Here is a 20226-nt window from a genome sequence, read left to right on the forward strand (position 1 = left end):
TGGGCATTGGAGCTGTTCTGATGCAAGAAGGGCGTCCCATAGCATATTTCAGTGAGAAGTTGAATGGTGCAAGCTTGAGCTACTCTGTCTATGACAAGGAGTTCTACGCTTTGATTCGGGCTTTGGAGATTTGGCAACATTATTTATTGCCAAAGGAGTTCGTCATCCATACTGATCATGAGTCTTTGAAGCACTTAAAAGGACAAAGCAAGCTGAATCGTAGACATGCCAAGTGGATGGAATTCTTGGAAACCTTTCCTTATGTGATCAAATACAAAAAAGGAAATGTCAATATCGTGGCTGATGCACTTTTCAGGAGGTATGCTTTGATTTCATTGCTTAATGCTAAACTAATGGGATTTGAGTTGATTATAGATCGATACAAGGACGATCCAAAATTTGCAAATATTTATGAAGAGTGCGAGAAAGGAGCTGTAAATGGCTATTACAGGCATGACGGATACTTGTTTAAGTCAGGTCGGCTGTGCATTCCTAACAGTTCTATTCGAGAGCTTTTGGTGAGAGAAGCTCATGGTGGCGGATTGGCAGGTCATTTTGGAGAGAAGAAAACATTAGAGATGGTGAAAGAGCACTTTTATTGGCCAGCTATGATTCGTGATGTGCATCACGTCATTGAGAGGTGCGTTACCTGTAAAAAGGCAAAGAGCAAAGAGACTTCACAAGGATTATATATGCCGCTACCTGTACCAGATCAACCATGAGTAGATTTGAGTATGGATTTTGTGCTTGGGCTGCCAAGAACACAAAGGGGGAAGGATTCGGTTTTGGTGGTTGTGGATCGATTCTCAAAAATATCTCATTTCGTGCCATGCCACAGAACCGATGATGCTTCACATGTTGCAGAATTATTTTTCAAAGAGATAGTACGTCTGCATGGTGTACCAAAGAGCATTGTGTCTGATCGAGATGTCAAGTTCTTGAGTTACTTTTGGAAGACCTTGTGGAAGAAGCTTGGTACTAGATTGCTCTTCAGCACGACTTGTCACCCGCAAACTGATGGTCAGACCGAAGTGGTAAATCGTACCCTCTCTTCTTTGCTTCGCACTGTTGTTAACAAGAATATGAAGAATTGGGATGAGTGTTTGGCTTATGTTGAGTTTGCTTACAATCGTAGTATTCATAGCACTACTAAGCATTCTCCTTTTGAAGTGGTTTATGGGTTTAATCCTATCATCCCACTTGATTTGGCACCACTTCCAATCAGCGAAAGAGTTTGTATGGATGGGAAGAAGAAAGCTGAGTTGGTTAAGTCCATCAAGGAGCAGATTGAGAGGAAGAATGCGGCTTATGAGAAGGCAGCCAACAGAGGAAGAAAACAAGTTCGCTTGGCTCCAGGTGATCTTGTTTGGATACATCTTCGCAAGAACGATTTTCAAACCAAAGAAAATCTAAGCTCATGTCGCGTGCTGATGGTCCATTCCGAGTTGTTGAGAAAGTAAATGACAATGCTTACAAGATTGAATTGCCTGATGACTACCATGTGTCCGCTACATTCAATGTTCGAGATCTTTCTCCTTACTTGGAGGATAGTTTGGATGATGAGGAAGACTTGGATTTGAGGACAAATCCTACTCAACAAGGGAGAAATGATGTGCACCATCATGAAAAAAGAGATGATCACATGCCACATATGGATCCAAGAGCCAAATTAATGATTTTACTCACATGCGTAGAAGGATGATATGGTGCGAATCAGATTTGGCAGGAATTTGAAAAAAATTATTGCTTGGAAAAAGAGCCGAGTTTAGAAGCTTGTTATGTTCTTCCTAATTCACCATGATCTCCAGCTACCATCATTTCCATAATAGCAAGACGCAATCAAAGTTGTTTTGTTTTTCCTAATTCACCATGATCTCTAGTCACCATCATTCCATAGTAGCAAGATGCAGCCAAAGTATTTTGTTCTTCCTAATTCACCATGATCTCCAGCCACCATCATTTCCATAGTAGTAAGATACCGTCACTATTTATTTTCTTTGTAGCAAGATATAGCCATCATCATTTCTATGATGGTCAAATTCTTATTTCCTTCCATTTACTGAATGTCTTATGTTCCCTCTCTTATCTATATAAAGGGAGGCGACCTATGTATTCAATTCAGATTTCAATGAATGAAAATGAGTGTTGCTGATTTCTCTTATCTAACCCCTGTGTGTTAGTGGCGAGTTATAAACCCTAGAACTTATCACTCACATTCTTCTTTTCTTGAGTGTGGCGTTCTACCCCTTTGTGATCTGATTGTGGCGATTTTCTTATCAATCAGATTTCAAAGGTTTCTTTTTTTTTCTCTTTTTTTATGCTCCAATCTTTATTCTTACCTACACAAGATAGTTATTTAGGCCTGGGCACACAGTTTATTTTTTCTCTTGGAATTCTACTGTGTATTTATTTAGGTCTAGTTGACAATGTGCATGAAATGCTTTCTCAATCGTTAAATGCAGTGAATGAGTAGCACATTATTTTAAAATGATATTTATTACTTTGAGTTGGGTAAGGGGTATCAAGATAGAATATCTGAGAAGTTTTGGATACTACTGGTCATGCTATCCTTATGCTTCACTACTTCAATCCACTTATTTGTATCAAGTCTTATGTTTATTAGTGGTATTAATAAAAACTGCATTAAAGATTAGGCCTATGGTTCCATCAAAACAGAGGCTTTACCTTCAATCCACTTTATGTTCTCAAAATGGTGCAAACACGAAAATACGACTGATCAACCAAGTGTGGTGTTCTCAGAATTTTGGGTTCCATAGTTTAGAAGATCGGCTATTTAACTCTTATTATCTGCAAATCTGGTTGCTTTCTTTCGTGATGCACCGGACTTAGTAAACTACATTACCTTTATGTATCCCCTATCCTAGTTAATAAGCTCTGGGTCTTTATCCTTGCGTGTCAATACTTTTTGTATGGTCGTTGGTTTTATTGTGGCAGGATTTTGTATTTTGTACTTATTAGGATTTGATGCCTCGAGATTCAGCCCATATTGAGCCCACAGCGAGGTTCGCAGCGAAAAATGGAGTCCAACAAAATCAAGATCACCTGAAACGGAGCTCGGATGGAGGAGATACGAGCTTTTGAAGTCGGCATGAGAATCGAGACGGTGGAGGACCGCCGGCGACCGGTGGCGGGCGGCAGCGGCGCGGCCACAGGCGGGGGCACGCGGGACGCGCGACCCAGGCCTGCGCGGGAATGCGCGACCCAGGCCCACACGGGATGCGCGACCCAGGCCCGCGGCCCCCTTTGCACCGGTTCCACCGTGGACCGGGCGGTCCACGACGGGGCCTGTGGACCGCGTGGACATTTTCCACGCGTTTCTCGCAGTCCACGGTACTATTCCATGGACCGGAGCGTGATCTAAGGGCCCAGGGGCCTCCCGATCTTGATCCGACGGTCTGGGATGCTGATTTGGCTTGTTTAGGACTCTTAAACCTAATCTAATTAGGTTTTAAGCTCTGTTTAACCCTTTAAAAGGGCCTGAGACGAACAGAGAAGGCAGTGGTTCGGTTTTTCGCACCGTACGGAGCCGTACGAATCCGAAAAAAGAGAGAGAGGCGAGAGCGCTGTGAGAAAGGAGCAGGAGGCTCCTGGACAGTGGTCGCCAGGCTCTTCAGGGGTTCAGGGGGTCTCCAAGAGAGAGAGAGAGCTTTTGTGAGGGAAACTTCAGGTGAGAGAGAATTGGGTGTACAAGGGTTGAGGGTGAGGTCTCCTCTTGTAAAATTTTCTTTTCATAGTAAAGTTTGCATGCCCTGTAGAGGCGAGTCCTTTTGTGGCTGATCCACGTATTTTGATTATTTTTTCTTTTCTTTTGTTTCTTCTTTCTTCCTGCTGCATCGTGTGGTACTGAAAAGGTCTTGGGAGGTGGTATCCTGGCCAGACATCCACCCAATAGTACTCTATCCTTATATTAATGAAGCAGGTCGCCCTTTCCCAAAAGAAGAAGAAGAAGAAGAAGAAGAAGAAGAGGAGGAAGAAGAAGAAGAAGAAAAGAAAAGAAAAAAAAAACTGGTAACTTTTTCTATCCACACGAAGGAAAAGAAATAAAATAAATTGATTGTCCAAAAGTTCGCTTCTGATTTCAATTTTGATGGATCAAATGGATCTCGGTTTTTATAATTTTTATATTTTTTATAATTTATTAGAAAAATAATAAATAATTTAAAATAAATATATAAGAATAGAAAAAAATTTAAAAAAATATATATAAGGAAGGTAAAGAAACAAATTGGATGCCATCTCAAAATATATTGTATTGTTTGGTACCATTGAGGACTTGTTTGATTCGTCCAAAGTGGAGGGAAAAAAATATGGTCGAAGTGAAAAAAAAAATATTTCTATTCTGATAAAATTTTTAAGAGAGAGATTAAAAAAAATATTTTTATAAAAATATAATTTTTATATTTTATGAGAAAAAAACTCATATAGATTATAAATTTTTAGCTTTCCCATGGCATAAGTATCAAAGACTCTTTTTCTCCTAAAAAATATTCTTTTAAGTTATCAAAACTTCTACTGATGAAATGAATATTTTCTCCATTATAATGCCTCAAATCCTCCTCTACTATGATTTGTGGCCAAAAATATTCTTAATCATCGTAATTTTTTATTTGCAAACCATGATAATGTGTAGAATAGGGTAAAATTATTCCTATAATATATATTTTATATAATTTTTTTAAAAAAATGGATACTCAACTAAACATAAGATATCATGGATTAAGTCACTTTTTTTTATGATCAAATCAAACATACCAAAATCATTTTCATAGGCATCACATTTTTGAAAATCAGCTTCTCAAAAATAATGCTCTAAAAAAAAATTCTTTTCATTAACCAAATGAGCCCTGAGTAATTTTTGGTGATTGTGTATTGAGAGAAGATACATATGTATGCATTTACATAACAGAGATGTTCAATTAATGCATGTACTAATTGGTTTTTTTGCTGCAGATCTTCGGCTTGAATCAGATTCGCTGGAGTGAGGCGGCGCCTGGCTTGGACAATAATGACCGAACCTACAAAATAAGTTTCTAACTGGAGTTGGCTCTAATAAAGGCCCTTCGATGCTCAAGTCAGGAATCGATAAAACAGATGGGAAGAAGTGCATGAGAGAATTATGTACCTTAGGAGTCTCTTAATTACCTTTATTTATAAAGGTGAGAACTGTAAGAAAGAAGAATTGGAGGCCATTCCAACTCTTTTGGATGTGCTATCTCAAAATCTTCGATCTGATTTCTTGGTATTGAGCGGTTGTAACCACTTTATCTGGTCTGTAGCCAGCTGCTCCTAGTGGTAGCATAGTTTGATAAAATTGTATGGGGTTTCATGTCAACCTTTTCGAATATGACGATCGAAGTAGGGGTCGGAGGGAGTATGGCTCGGCGGCCCGCTATGTATACTGCTAGAGATGAAGATCGATGGTGGATGCCTGGGTTGAAGCCGGTGTGGGGTTCAGAACTCAAAATTTGGGTCGGTGTTCGATGCCCAAAGATTACTTTGATGATGAGAGCGATGGTCAATGTATAGATTGGCAATTTGATGTGCATAGAGACGAGATCAGCCGCTGATATTGGGGTCGACGAACCAAGCATGGATTGATCTCACAGGAGTGAAAATACTGGCAATGAAGTTGAAAATCTGTGTATAGATCGGTGGCCGATGTATGGGATGGCCACGACCAGAATCCATCCATATCTTTAGGTCGAGCACCAGAGTTCCACCTATAATAGGTTTTATAAAAAAAATAAGAGTTAACAAATCAGATCATTCCTTATGCTTGTTGCTGTAAGGCTCGAAATCTGGAGTAGAGTAAATCGACTTGTGTGAGATTGAGCTGGAGCGATCCTTGCGATCTGATGAAAACTCCATCAATTTGTAAAACCAGTCAAGAAATCAGATTGAGATCCTTCGATTCTTGATCCTTCGATGCTTAAATCAGTTCGAGCCTTGAGAACAAGGGTGGAAAAGAATAGAAGAGCAAGAGAGGTTGGATGGAACTAGAAGAGGACTGGGTGGAAGCTAAGAGTCTGGCCTAATTTTCTACCGAAAGAATCTCTCCTAAGTTCAAAGAGCAGGACTTACCCATGGAGGATCCCTGATCCTTTATTTATAGAGAGGTTGAGGAGGCCATTCTAGAGTTTGTTAGACCATTAGAGGAGTTTGTTAGGCGGTTAGATAGCCATCTATAAGTGAGCTGATGCACAGCTATGCATATGAGCTGAACATAAGATCATGGCTAGCTATGCCTTGGTTGAAAAAATTATTATGGACGTTTGTAGAATGATTAAGTCCATCATTATAATAGTTTACCTCGATAGACGACTGGGATGAAATAGAGATGTCATAATATTCATCCCGAATAGTGAGGTATCGGGGTTCAGGTCGGTAAACACCCGACTTGAATATTTTTTTATTAGTTGAGATGTCATCCGGTTAGAACACAAGGGCATCCTTCATTCAGGTTGGTAAAAATTCGAGCTGAATCTGCTGACTGGTCAATTGGTCTACTGAAATCTGGTGCTTTCAGATTGACGTCTTTTTAATCTCATATGATTATGTCACGTATCTCAAGGTTGGTTTAATGCACCAATACTTTACCTCCTACTTTCTATGTCTGAGATGATAATTTTTTGATCAGACTAGAAAGTAAAAGTATCTTCATAAGGTTGAATTTTCACCAATTTAGGAGCCGTTTGCCATAGAGATCAGATTTTATTGGTCAAGAGATCTTATTTTTGAGTTAGAATTTTTGGCCCAGTCTTTTACCGACCATAGGATCTTATCTCCGCACTTGAATTCTTGATCTGGTTTTAATCGATTAGGAGATCTTATCTCCAAATTTGCTTTCAGATCAGCCTTCATTGATCAAGAGATCTTATCTCTGCATTTGATTTTTGGCTTAATTTTTCACCAACCAGGAGATCTTATCTCTATATTTGAATTTTCGATTCGATTTTCATCGATCAAGAGATCTTATCTCCCTACTTGCATTTTCAATTTGATTTTTATCGATCAAGAGATCTTATCTCCACACTTGCATTTTTGATTCGGTTTTCACCGTTTAAGAGATCTTATCTCCATGTTTTACCTCAAAACTTTTCAAACTGATGTTGCCACCATCTGGAATAAATATGCTGCATCTCGAGAGCATCAAAATTAATTATTTAGTTAAAAATGAAGAAACTTGATCTTTCAAGAAATGATCCACCAAATCTTCTACCATCATTGCTTAGGTAAATAGTTTGAAAATATCAAATAAGAGTGTGACATCTGTCAACATCTGGTTGGTTTATCAACTTGAGCATGGATCAATTTGTCATGACTGAATCTGGGAGGAGGTGCGTTTAACCACCGTCTAATCGAGCGTCGAATTAACGTTAGGTGTCACAAATCGATGAGGGGACCAGCCAATCCAAGCCATCGATTTGCCTATAAAAGGCTTTGGCCCTTCGATCACTGTTCATTTCTGCTGTTACCATGCAAAGGAGCTGCCAAACTGTTTCTAGAAGTCTCTCTGTGTTGAGCAGCTGTTGGAGACAGTGAGAAGCTTTGTCAGAGCGGAAGGAAGGGATTCCATTCTTCATCTCTTGGAAGGATTTTACTTGTTTCTTTTAGGTATCAGCCTTCTCTCATTTGCTCTCTTTCAGTCATAGGATAGCCTTTCTTTCTCTTTCGATTCTTTTCATTCCTCCCCCACATTTTTTCTCAAGAAACATGTCCAAGATGGGTAAAAAAGAAAAAGAGACCGTAGGTGACTCATAGATTAGGTCGACCCAGTCTTTACTGGTCATTGTGGTAGGAAATCCATCTGGAGAGGATCCTAAAACCAGTCTTATAGGTGAGAGGAGTTTGGATCACAGCGCAGAATCTTTTGTGTGTGGTCTCATGGACTACTTTGATCCAGAAATAGAGAGATCTATTTTGATCGAAAAAAATCTCTTAACCCTTAGGGATAAATATGACATATTCGATGAGTATGAGATGATAGTACCGGATCCAGATGATTGGGTATATGAACCTCCTGAGGGTTGCATAGCTTTTTACGATGAGTCCTTCGATCCAGCCTGTGGTTTCCACTAAACCCCTTTTTCGGTAATGTCTTTGATTTTTATAGGGTCCATCCCACTCAAATAACTCCAAATGCAATTAGGATGATTATAGTATTCATAATCATGTGCAACTTTCTTCACATAGATCTTAGGATTTTTTTATTTAGATCCTTGGTCCTTTTGAAGAGGCATTCGAGTGAGAAGGATTGATGGTACTTTTTTTTATAGAAAAACTATAAATTTGGATCTAATCTTTCCTCTTTGATTCATGGTTGGAAAGACCATTTTTTCTTTATCCGGACTCTCATTCTATGAAGTTTTAGGACTTTCTGGGGACGTCCGGACACCAAACATAACTCTAGTGATGAATTTTTTTTCGAAAATGAGATGGCTCATTCAACCCTGATTACCACCAAAATATCCAAGTTATCTTCTCTGATAAATGATCAGGCATTATATGATGCCAGCATCAGCTTATACTCTCCTCGGGGTAAGACTGAAGTATTTTACTTATTAACTTCTTCCTTTCTTTTTTTGTCTTCATTATTCTGAAACACATGCCTAATGCAGAAATGAGATTCAATCTGATGAAGGTGGAGGCTAGGAGGAGGAAGGACCAACCGAAACCATCTGCCACCATCCCCGCATCGAAGAGAGTCAAGAGTGCGGAACCTCCTCTTGCCTAGGTGGCATCTCGATCCTCTTCAGCGACCCTTTCTCCAGCCAACTCGAAGAGAAGTGAAGCCTCCCAGGGACCATAAAATTCTCCCAGGGCCCTATCATTGGAACCCCCATCTCACCAACCCATGGTGGTGAGGATCAAGAATAACGCCCAACCGTCAAGCTCGACCGAGGGGGACGTCGTGATAAGGATGTCACTCCTGGAGCAGCCTCGATTAGGCTGAGATCTTCTCGAATCAGTGATGACAATCGTCGATCTGGAGGCCCATCAAAAAAATAAACCTGAGGAGATCGCCAACTATGGGTTCGAGCAGCTCATGCATGTGAGTTTTTCTTTCTTCTCTTTTCTCTCCTTTTTTTTTGATGAATAATTGATCTGAACTTTCACCTTGCAGGTCGCCGTTGACTTCAAGGTCATGTATGAGAACATGGCCTACCTATTAAAGAATAAAGAGGTCATGGATGCCAATCTAATTATTCTCCAAGAGGAGAAGAAAAAGGAGTCCAAACTTGCTTCGAAACTCAAATATCAACTTGAAAAAAAGCTGAAGGCATTGAAGGAGAAAACTTAAAACCTACTAGATCTTCAGTGAAAGGATAATGAACAGGAGAAGAAGATTTTTGATTTGCATACTATCATTGAGAATAATAAAGAATTGGAGCTGAGGCCAAGAGAGGCGGAGAAGGCCAATGAGGCTTATGAGAAGGCCATAGAGGCCTTAAAGAGATAAATTAAAAAGGAGCAGGATAAGATGGCTAAGGTGGTGGAACTATACGAGGCTTCCAAGGAGTTCGAGGATAAAGTATTCGAGAGCTTCAAGGGTGTGTACGATTACGCCTTCAGTCAGTGCCGCAACTTAATCAAAAAATTATATCCAGAGGTAGATATCTTCAAGGTCACTTTAAAGGTGACCGTCGAGATGGGCGTAAAGTGGATCTTGAGTCACCCCATGAAGCGATAGAGGAACCAATGAAGGAATCTGGTCGATCTCTTATTGGAGTGAACGAAGCTGAAGCCATCACCGCAGAACCCATATTTGTGGTGCCTCCAGTAGAGAACGAAGTCCTCGAGGCCGATAAGAAGCCAGAGCCCACCCCAACTATAGAGCCTGCTACAATTGATACTATTAGGGAGCCAGAGCAATCCAAAAAAGAATCGACCAAAGAGAGCTCTAATGCATCGATAATCATTCAGTAGAATTTTTTTTTTCTCGAGATGTACTGACCTGATATAGGTCTCTTTCTATTTTTTTTTCTCTTTCTTTTTGGAACATGTAAATTCGATGCAGGTTCTCACTTCTATACATTCTTTTTATATTAATGTGAAAAATATTTTTTCAAATATCATGATTTAATTCATATGTTCTAATAAATTTCATTGCTTGTCAGGATAGAATAACCACACATCTTTATAATTCGACACACTATAAGAAAAGAGAGTCTTTGTGATGAAATTATTTATGACGTAAATATTTTCATCGTCAATAATTATATTTATGATGAAAAATTAAATTATTATAAATAATAAAATATTTATGATAAAAATAATTTTTCATCATGAATAATTACATATTAGCAATGGAAAAATATTTCATCATAAATATGAATTATTTATGATAAATTTTTTTATCATAAATAATTCATCATTTATTTTAATTTTAAATTTTTAAATATTTATAAATTTTTTTTTTATCATAAATAATTTAAGTATTTATGATGAAGATAGTTTTTTCATTGATAATAATTTTATTTTCAATGAAAATATTTTCATCACCAATATTAAAAAAATTTAAAAAATTTAAAAAATTTAAAAAATATAGATTATTTATGATAAAATTATTGCATCATATATAATTGAGTATTTATAATAAAAATAAATTTTTATCAATTATTTATGATAAAAATATTTTCATCATAAATAGTTAAAAAAATAATTAAAAATTTTAAAAAATTAAAAATTACTCATTATTTGAGATAAAATTTTTTGACCATAAATAAGCTCTTTTTATAATAAATTTTTTTTTTATCATAAATACGAGATCATTCTTGATGAAAATATTTTTATCATCAATAGTTAAAAAAATAAAAAGTTAAAAAAAAATAAAAGTTGATTATTATTTGTAATAAAAATATTTCATCATAAATAAGCTATTTTTATGATAAAAATCAAATTTTCATCACCAATAGTTAAAAAAATCAAAATTTTTTTTAAAAAATAAAAGTTGATCATTATTTATGATGAAAATTTTTCATCATAAATAAGCTCTTTTTTTGATAAAAAAAATTTTCATCATAAATATGAGATTATTATCAATAAAAATATTTTCATCATCAATAGTTAAAAAAATCAAAAATTTTAAAAGAAATCAAAAGTTGATCATTATTTATGATAAAAATTTTTATTGTAAATAATATTTTTTATGATGAAAAATAATTTCATCATAAATACTGAATTATTAATGATAAAAATATTTTCATCATAAATAATTAAAAAATTATAAAAATCAAAAGTTGCTTATTATTTACAATAAAATTTTTCATCATAAATAATGATTATTTATGATAAAATTTTATTTTCATGATAAATATATTTATTTACGATGAAAATACTTTCATTGTCAATATTTAAAAAAATTAAAATTTTAAAAAATTATAAAATTTAAATTTTTGATTTTATGTCAGACAACTGCATCTATTTTTTATAATTGTTGTATACATCTTTTATCTTTTTATATGATAAAAAATAAATATAAATTATGATCCAGACCAAACTTTTTGTATAGAAAATCATATGAAGGTGGATGATATTCGTGGATTAGAATGAATAGATTCTTTTGAATGAAATGAGCTATACGTTTATTTATGCATAAAATTTATCTGTTCATCGCTGTCACTATTACTAATGATATCAATAAATCTTTCTGATGGAGTGTCTATCTTAAGCTACCGAAAGGAGCCTCCTTGCATACAGAAATTATATAGTTAAGCAGCACATTCTAGTATGACTTTTACAATCTCGAAAGGTATCGTGCTTTCTGTATCGATCAATGCTCAAATATATCTCTGTAAGAGTTCTAATCATAAGAAGATAAATAATACGAGCACTCATCTTCCTAGCAATGCAAGATATAAATATGAGCTTGTGCTTTATAACACAACTTGTACTATCCACAGATCTGCTTTAATTCTGGTTAATTGCTAGATCTTTGATGTTCACACAATTTTTGATGAATTTCTCAATCTCGATCCTTACATGCATGCAATATACGAGCTTCTAGAACGAGAACTCTGACTTCTAAAATGAGAACTCCAAGAAGAAGATAAGCTCTTTGGAGATTAAAGATCTCAAAGCTATTGATCTCTTATAGTGTCCCTTCCATTACGAAAGTCAAAGAGCTATTCTTATAATAATTATTAGCGACATAAATTAAACTTTTTATCGTAATTATATTTTTTATGTACGTAATTTTTTTGAAGAAATTTTTTTTTTGAAAAAAAATCATAAATTAACTATTTATATAATTTTTTGTTGATTAATAGAAAATTAAATTTTTTAATGAAATTATTTTGAAATTTTTTTAAACCAAAATTTTTTTAGATTAAAAAAAATTATTTTATTTTTCACCATGAATATTTTTTTAATGTCATTTTTTTATTAAATTTTTTGGATGGAAAATTTTCTTGATAGAAAAAATTTAAAATTAATTTTTTATAAAATTATTATTGGAAAGATATTTAATTATTAACGATGTAAACTAATTTTTGTCAGAAATAATCTTTAAATTTTTTAATAAATTTTTTTTATAAAAATATATTTATAATGTAAATTTAGTTTTCATCGATAATCATATTTTAAAAATATTATTTTAATCAATTTTTGTGATAAAAATTTGTTAACGGGAAAAAAAATTATTAGAGGAAATTTTTTTTTGGACGGTAATTATTAGCGATGGAAATAAAATTTTTGTTGCTAATAATTTTATTAAAAATAATTTTTTTTCCATCATCAATAATTTATTTTTGGACAAAATTTTTTAGATAAAAAATCTTTTAATGGATAAATATTTTTGATAAAAATTATTGATGATGAAAATTAAATTTTTATTACTAATAAATTTATTAACGATAAAAATTTTTTTCATCATCAATAATTTTTTTAAGAGAAAAAATTGTTTTAGTGGGAAATTTTTTTTAGTGGAATTTTTTTTGACAGAAATTATTAGTGATGAAAATCAAATTTTTATTGCTAATAAATTTATTAATGATAAATTTTTCTTTTACATCACCAATAATTTTTTTTAAGTGAAAATTTTTTTAGTGAAAAAATTTTTTTAGTGAAAAATTTTTTTTGGTGAGAATTATTGATGACGAAAATCAAATTTTTGTTGCTAGTAAATATATTAACGATGAAATTTTTTTTATCGTCAGTAATTTTTTTAAGAGTAAAAATTTTTTTAGTAAAATTTTTTTTGATAAAAATTATTGATGATGAAAATAATTTTTCATCGCTAATAATAGTATTTGCAAAAAAATTTTTCGTTATTAATAGTTCTGCATTTAATGCACGTCAACTCGACGTCTCTTCGTACGAAATCCATTTCCTTCTCTCCTCTCCCCTCTCCTCTCCTCTCTCTCTGAGCTCTCTCCTCTTCCCTCTCCTCTTTCCCTCTTCAAGCTCTCCCCCCTCTTATCGTCGGTGAGCCCGTCTCCACTGTCGTCGCCGCCGTCCACCATCTGCACCGTTGCCGCGCAGCCATTGCCATCCGCCATCTGTCGGATGTAAGGGTTCTTCCAATCTTTTTTTTTGGGTTGATCGGGCCACCGAAGGGCGGAGGGGGTTGTGGGGGGGGTGTGGGGGGCTGGCGGTGCCACGGGGCCTGAGAGGGGGTCAGCCAGTGGGGGGGTTGTAGGGTATGTGTGGGTGGCCGGGGGCGACACGGGGTTGGAGATGGGGTTGGCGGGCGGTCGGGGGCGACATGGGGGCAGGGAAGGTGGGGCAGTCGGGGGCGACACGGGGCTGGAGAGGGGGTCGGCCGGCAGCGACATGGGGGTGGAGATGGGTCGGGGGGCGACACGAGGGTAGGGAGCGGTCGGGGGTGAAAAATATGCATTTAAAGCATGGACGAAAAATATGCTTCATAGGTCATCAACAATTTCTATCTGGTAATCATTCTTGGAGGACCCGTTACAACCAATACTTTGATGGTAAGTCCGACTGACGTTTGCTACCTAAGAAGTTAAGTGGAGCAGAAGTTTTAGAATAACTTGAAGTCATTGAAAATGTCCAATTTGAAAAAATATCAGATACTCGCAAGTAGAAGCATACTGAAGCTGAGCTGAATTGAACAAAATGAAGTATTTTTTTTTTTGAACTCCCATATTAGAAGCAGCTACTACTTCATCATAATCTGGATGTAATGCGCATTGAGAAAAATATTTGTGATAATATCATCGGTACTGTATTGAACATTATAGAAAAAATAAAAGATAATACAAAAGCTTGTCTTGATTTACAGAAAATAAAAATTCGATCGGAGTTACATTTAGTTCATCGAGGTGATAGATTTTTTATGCCACCTGCATGTTATTCGCTGTTTGGCAAGGAAAAAAAAAGTTTCTGTGGATAGTTCAAAACTATAAAATTTTCTGACGTATACATTTTAAATATATCACGGTGTGTTGGGAAGAACGACGGCAATATCTCTAGCATGAAAAGTCATGATTCCTATGTGATGATGCAATGTTTGTTTCCTGTGATCATACGTGGCTATTTGGGTGGTGATGTTCGAACTACATTGATTGAGTTGAGAGTGTTCTTCTGAGAACTATGTTATCGAAAATTGAAGTTTAAGTTAATTGAGAAGTTTGAGAAGGATATCGTACTCATTCTTTATAAGTTAGAAAAAAAATTTTTACTATCATTTCTTGATGTTATGGTGCATCTGAATATTCATCTTCCAAAGAAAGCTCTTTTGGTTGGATCGGTACATTATCGGTGGATGTATCCTATTGAAAGGTAAAGAAATTATATGCATTTTGTCATATCAGTTATAAGATATAAATACATTTCTAAAATTTAATTTTATTTTTATTTATAGATTTTTGTGTATCCTCAAAAAGTATGTGCAAAATAAAGTACGATCTGAAGGGTCTGTAGCGGAAGCATACGTAGCTACGGAGTGTGTCATATTTTGCTCGATATATCTTGATGATATCAAAATAAGATTCAATTGTACAGATTGTAATGCAGACTATAAATGGGATGACAATGAATCGATGCTATCTATATTTAAACAAATGGCTCGGCCCATTAGTGGAAGGAGATATGAATTTATGGATGTGAATGAGCTATCCAAGGTATACTTCTACGTTTTAAATAAATATGAAAAAATTAAAGATTTTATTGAGTAAGTACCATTTTAGCATACTGTTTAATATTCTAAGCAAGTTTTTTATGTCGATATAAATTTAAAATTATGATTTGTTGTAGTGAGTACAAGAGTATACTATGTAGAGAGAATAATACGGATGCTGATGATCGACATAGAAAAAAATTTGCAAAATGATTTGGTGATCTTGTAAGTTATACTAATAATACGTTATTTTTAATAATTATAAAAATAATTATTTAAACCAACATAATTTTTTATGTTATGGTGTAGATGAAAATAAATATTTTAGTAAAGAAGTGGGTGCGATCGATGAGTTGTATGATTTAGCATATGGTCCCGATCGAAGGGTTAACCACTACGCATCCTGTATCATTAGAGGAATGAGATTTCACACAAGGGAGTTTGAGATACAATGATGGATCCAGAATAGTGGGATTGCTATGATTGGATATAAAGGAGAAGAAGAGATTGAATATTATGGTGTATTGATGGATATCATAGAACTGAAGTATGGATCCAGTAATTCTATATTCTTGTTTCAGTATGAATGATAGGATATTAACAATAAAAAGATCGATATTAATATCGATCCACACTTTATCAGTATAAATTTTGTATGAATATGGTACTGAATGAGCCATATATATGAGCAACTCAAGCGAAATAAGTAATATATTTAAAGGATCTAAAGTATCAAGATAATTGATATATATTACAAAAAATAACACATAGAGGCGTATATGACATACCAATCTGATTAGAGATAGATGAAAATTCAGATTTATATGAAGAGAAAGCTTTTCAAGAGGAAGAACAAACATTAGTCGAGCTTTTTGTTGATGAAGAACTTGTAACAACTCCTTTGAATAGGACTGATCTGCTGCCCAGTGAAGTTGAAGTTGATTTTGTATTTAATCTTGATGAGTCAGAGAGTGACGATCAATTCATAAATGACGATGAGATAGAAAATGACACATATGTCGATTCTTATGATTCAGAGGAGGATTTATACATCGAGGAAGATACAAATATTGATGAGTAGATCTATATTCTTTGTTCAATCTTCTCTTGCAATAATGGTATACAATATAATTCTATTCATTAGAATGTAATTTATTTTCTGTTATTATTGTTCAATATTATATTCATTTATATATCAAGAATTGCAGGTATGGCATCAGGAGACAGACGATGATATTGTGTTCGCAGTATACCCCGGAGGCTGAGGCACTTTCATCGATTTCCATTGCCACACCAGCTCTGTCATCAGAGGGTCTTATATTGGCAGGTCCCAATGAGGTGGATCCGAGTGAGGCTGGTTTGAGTGGTGTTATTATACTTTTATATAATAAAATTTGATTTTTTTTATTTGGATAGCTATCATACTAATGATTTATTTATTATTATTTCAGACCAGTCCCCACCAATAGTGAGGCAAGGGCGAGGTCCATCGAAGAACCTCGCTCTAGAGCGTTAGAGATGCAAGCATCCAGGATAGTATCTCCGCATCTCTGTATTGAGGTACCATCTGGCTACATCAGGCCCATTAGGAGATGGTGCGAGCCATGGCAAATCGAGCTGGGCATCATATGCCGCAGCTATGCCCTCATGATGTTTTTCAATTGGCATCATATTGTACCGGCTTAGAAAGAGATTTTCTACACCCAGTTATAAGTAAAATAAATATACTGTGAATATTTAATTAGCATGGTATTCTTCTAATATTTCTTATTGGTAGGGTGTATTTGATATTATTGATTTTGAGGACGACCGCATGTGGCGAGCTGTGGATGCTCATTTATCTTTGCATTTCAAGGAGTATCGCCACTGCATCCATCAGCATTGGTACCATGTGATGTAGGATCACGGGGTGAAGGTAGCGCAGCAGCAGCCCTATGACAGCATCACTATAGATGATTGGACTCTCATATACTGACATTACGAGAATCCGATATATCAGTTTACACATGTAATTTTTTTAAAAATTTAATGATTGAATCATTTATTCTTAAATTTTGTTTATTACCTACTAATTTGACTACTAACTGTGCAGAAAAGATGTGTCCAAAATGCCACGAATCAGGCAAGACAGACCATATCGTATTATGGGGGTTCGAGGTTGTTCACTCATCACATGGAGCAGATGGTAAGTAATTTTTAATTAGTATATTTTAACTCTCTAACTATTTAAAAAATTTTTAATTAATTATTCTCAAATTACAGTGAGATGCAGAGAGTGGCGAGCTTCCTGGTAGGATTGATATCTACCAATGGACCCACCAGCGATGGTCAGGAGAGTGGACAACGAGGAGCCAGGAGCTTTTTGTAAGTTTTTTTAATTATTTTTTTCATTCGTAGTTTGATTTTCAGTATGAAATTAACATAGTTATAACTTTAATTTTTAAGACCGTATGATAGACATTAGATCCTAACTTACCACTGAGGGTTTGACCGCACCCACAGATGATAAGATCTATGATCAGATGCTTGGTACGAGATCCTGTTATGTTAGAAAACTAGAGCATGGGATCATTGCTCTCTCATCCTCACACTCGTCTAGGGCTGACATCCATGCTGCTTGCGATGCTCAACTGACGGAGGTGCAGAGGTAGGCTGATTAGCGAGTTAATGAGCAGACTGCACGCATCAACAAGTATCAGTGGCTCTAGATCTAGATGATGGAGCAGATAGCACAGATAGAGCAGATGATGCAGCGATGAGGCAGAAGTAGGCCAGTTCGAGCTCATCCGAGCGCTTTCTTTCTCCAATCTGTTCTCCTTCTACAGATGTCGACACTTGACGGTCTATTTGTATAGCTTTTTATTTTTTATTTTAGATCTCTTATAATTTTAATAAATAATAAAATGATAAAATTTATTTGTAAATTTATTATATAAATTTTTATATTTTATATTTTTTATTTATAAAAAAATATTATAAATATAAGTTAAATATATATATTCATAAATTATTTTTTAAAAAATATATGTAAATTATTAGCGACAGAATTATTCCCAATAAAATATTGATCACCAAAAAATATATTAGCGATAAAAAAATTGATTGTAAATAATTTTTTAATAAATTAAAAATATCAAAATTTATATTAAATTAATAGCAATAAAAAAATTTTATCATAAATAATTAAAAATTTATTATTAATGAAAATTTATGTCAAGAATTACTATATTTGCAACCTAAAATGTATGTCACTAATATTTTTTTAAATTTAATTTTTATAAAAATTTTTAATTAAATTAATAGCAATAAAAATATTTTCATCATAAATAATTATTAGTGATGAAAATTGATGTCAAAAATTATCTTATTTGTGATGAAAAATTTACGTCGCTAATATTTTTTCTAAATTTAATTTTTATAAAATTTTTTAATTAAGTTAATAGTGATGAAAATATTTTTATCATAAATAATTGATAATTTATTAGTAATAAAAATTTATGTTGGAAATTATCATATTTGTGATGAAAAATTTATATTTCTAATACTTTTTTAAATTTAATTTTATAAAAAAATTTAATTAAATTAATAGCAACAAATAATATTCATCATAAATAATTATTTTCTTATTAGTGACATAATATTTTATCATAAATTATTTTTTTATGACTAAATTTTTATATGGTAAATAGTTTTCAAAAAAATAATTTTTTTAATGATGAAAAATTTTTGTTGGTAATATCGATTATTGGTGATAATTTTTTTTTTTCATCGTTAAAAATTATCTACGATGATATTATTTACGATCAAATATTAACGATGATAATTTTGTCGCTAATAACTATTAGCGATGAAAATTTATTATTAGCGATGAATTTTTTCATCGCTAATATCCTATTTTGTTGTAGTGACAGAACTGAAAACTGATAACTTTAAATTCACTCGTTATTAATTAAATAAAAATCAAGATTCAAAAGTACCTTTATTTGTACGATCTTGAATAGATCAAGTTTGAGTTTCGATTTCGGAGATTAATATTTTTAAAAGAATCCAAAGTCTCACTCCAGAGATCAATATAATGTCAGATTGGTTTGAAACCGACGTAAGATCCTCTTGATCTTGTATTCAAAATATGACTTGTCGGTTGATAGGAGAATCAAGCCCTTCGGAGCTTTATCGGACTAGAATCCGGATTAACATGTATGCCTTTCGGAATTTTATCAGACTGAAATCTAAATTAACATGTATGTCCTTCGGGACTTTACTGGATTAGAATCCAGATTAATACGTATGTCCTTCGGGGCTTTACAGAATTAAAATCCAGATTAAGACGTATGTCCTTCGGAGCTTTATCAGATTGAAATCTGGATTAATATGTATGCCCTTCGAGGCTTTACTAGATCGAAATCTGAATTAATATGTATGCCCTTCGGATCTTTATCGGACTGTAATCTGGATTAATATATATGTCCTTCAGGATTTTGCCAGACTGAAATTCAGATTAAGATGTATACCTTTGGGGCTTTATCGGATTGAATCCGAATTTCGATAAAAAAAAAAATACAACATATGAGAAAGAGCTTGTTAGAGTATTTTTATTAATAATATTTTTTGAGATTTTTAGAATTTCAAGTGTGGAAAATAACAGATTTGTCTAAATTCTCAATTTTATAAGTCCCTGGGTGAACTACATCAGTGACTCGATAAGGTCCTTCCCAATTGGGAGCTAATTTATCTTGCTCAATAGGCTTTAAAACTTCAACTCGCCTTAGGACGAGGTCACCTTTCTGAAATGACTTCAATTTCATCCAGGTATTGTAATACTTAGCGATTCTCTGCTTATAGGTCGCCATTCTGACATAGGTTTGTTCCCTTACTTCATCAAAAAATCTAGGTCGGTCCTTAACCAGTCTGAATTGGTTGCCTTATAAAAATTTCTGACTCTATCAGATAATAAGCCAATCTCCGCTGGGATCACAGCTTCAGTCCCATAAGTGAGCCTAAAAAGAGTTTCTCTTGTTGGAATTTGATACGTAATTTGATATGTCCACAGTACACTCTACAGCTCTTCAGCCCATAATCTTTTTGCATCAGTGAGCCTTGTCTTCAAACCTTGGAGGATAGTT

The sequence above is a fragment of the Elaeis guineensis genome, chromosome 6 (assembly GCF_000442705.2).
Source record: "Elaeis guineensis isolate ETL-2024a chromosome 6, EG11, whole genome shotgun sequence".
NCBI lineage: Eukaryota > Viridiplantae > Streptophyta > Magnoliopsida > Arecales > Arecaceae > Elaeis > Elaeis guineensis.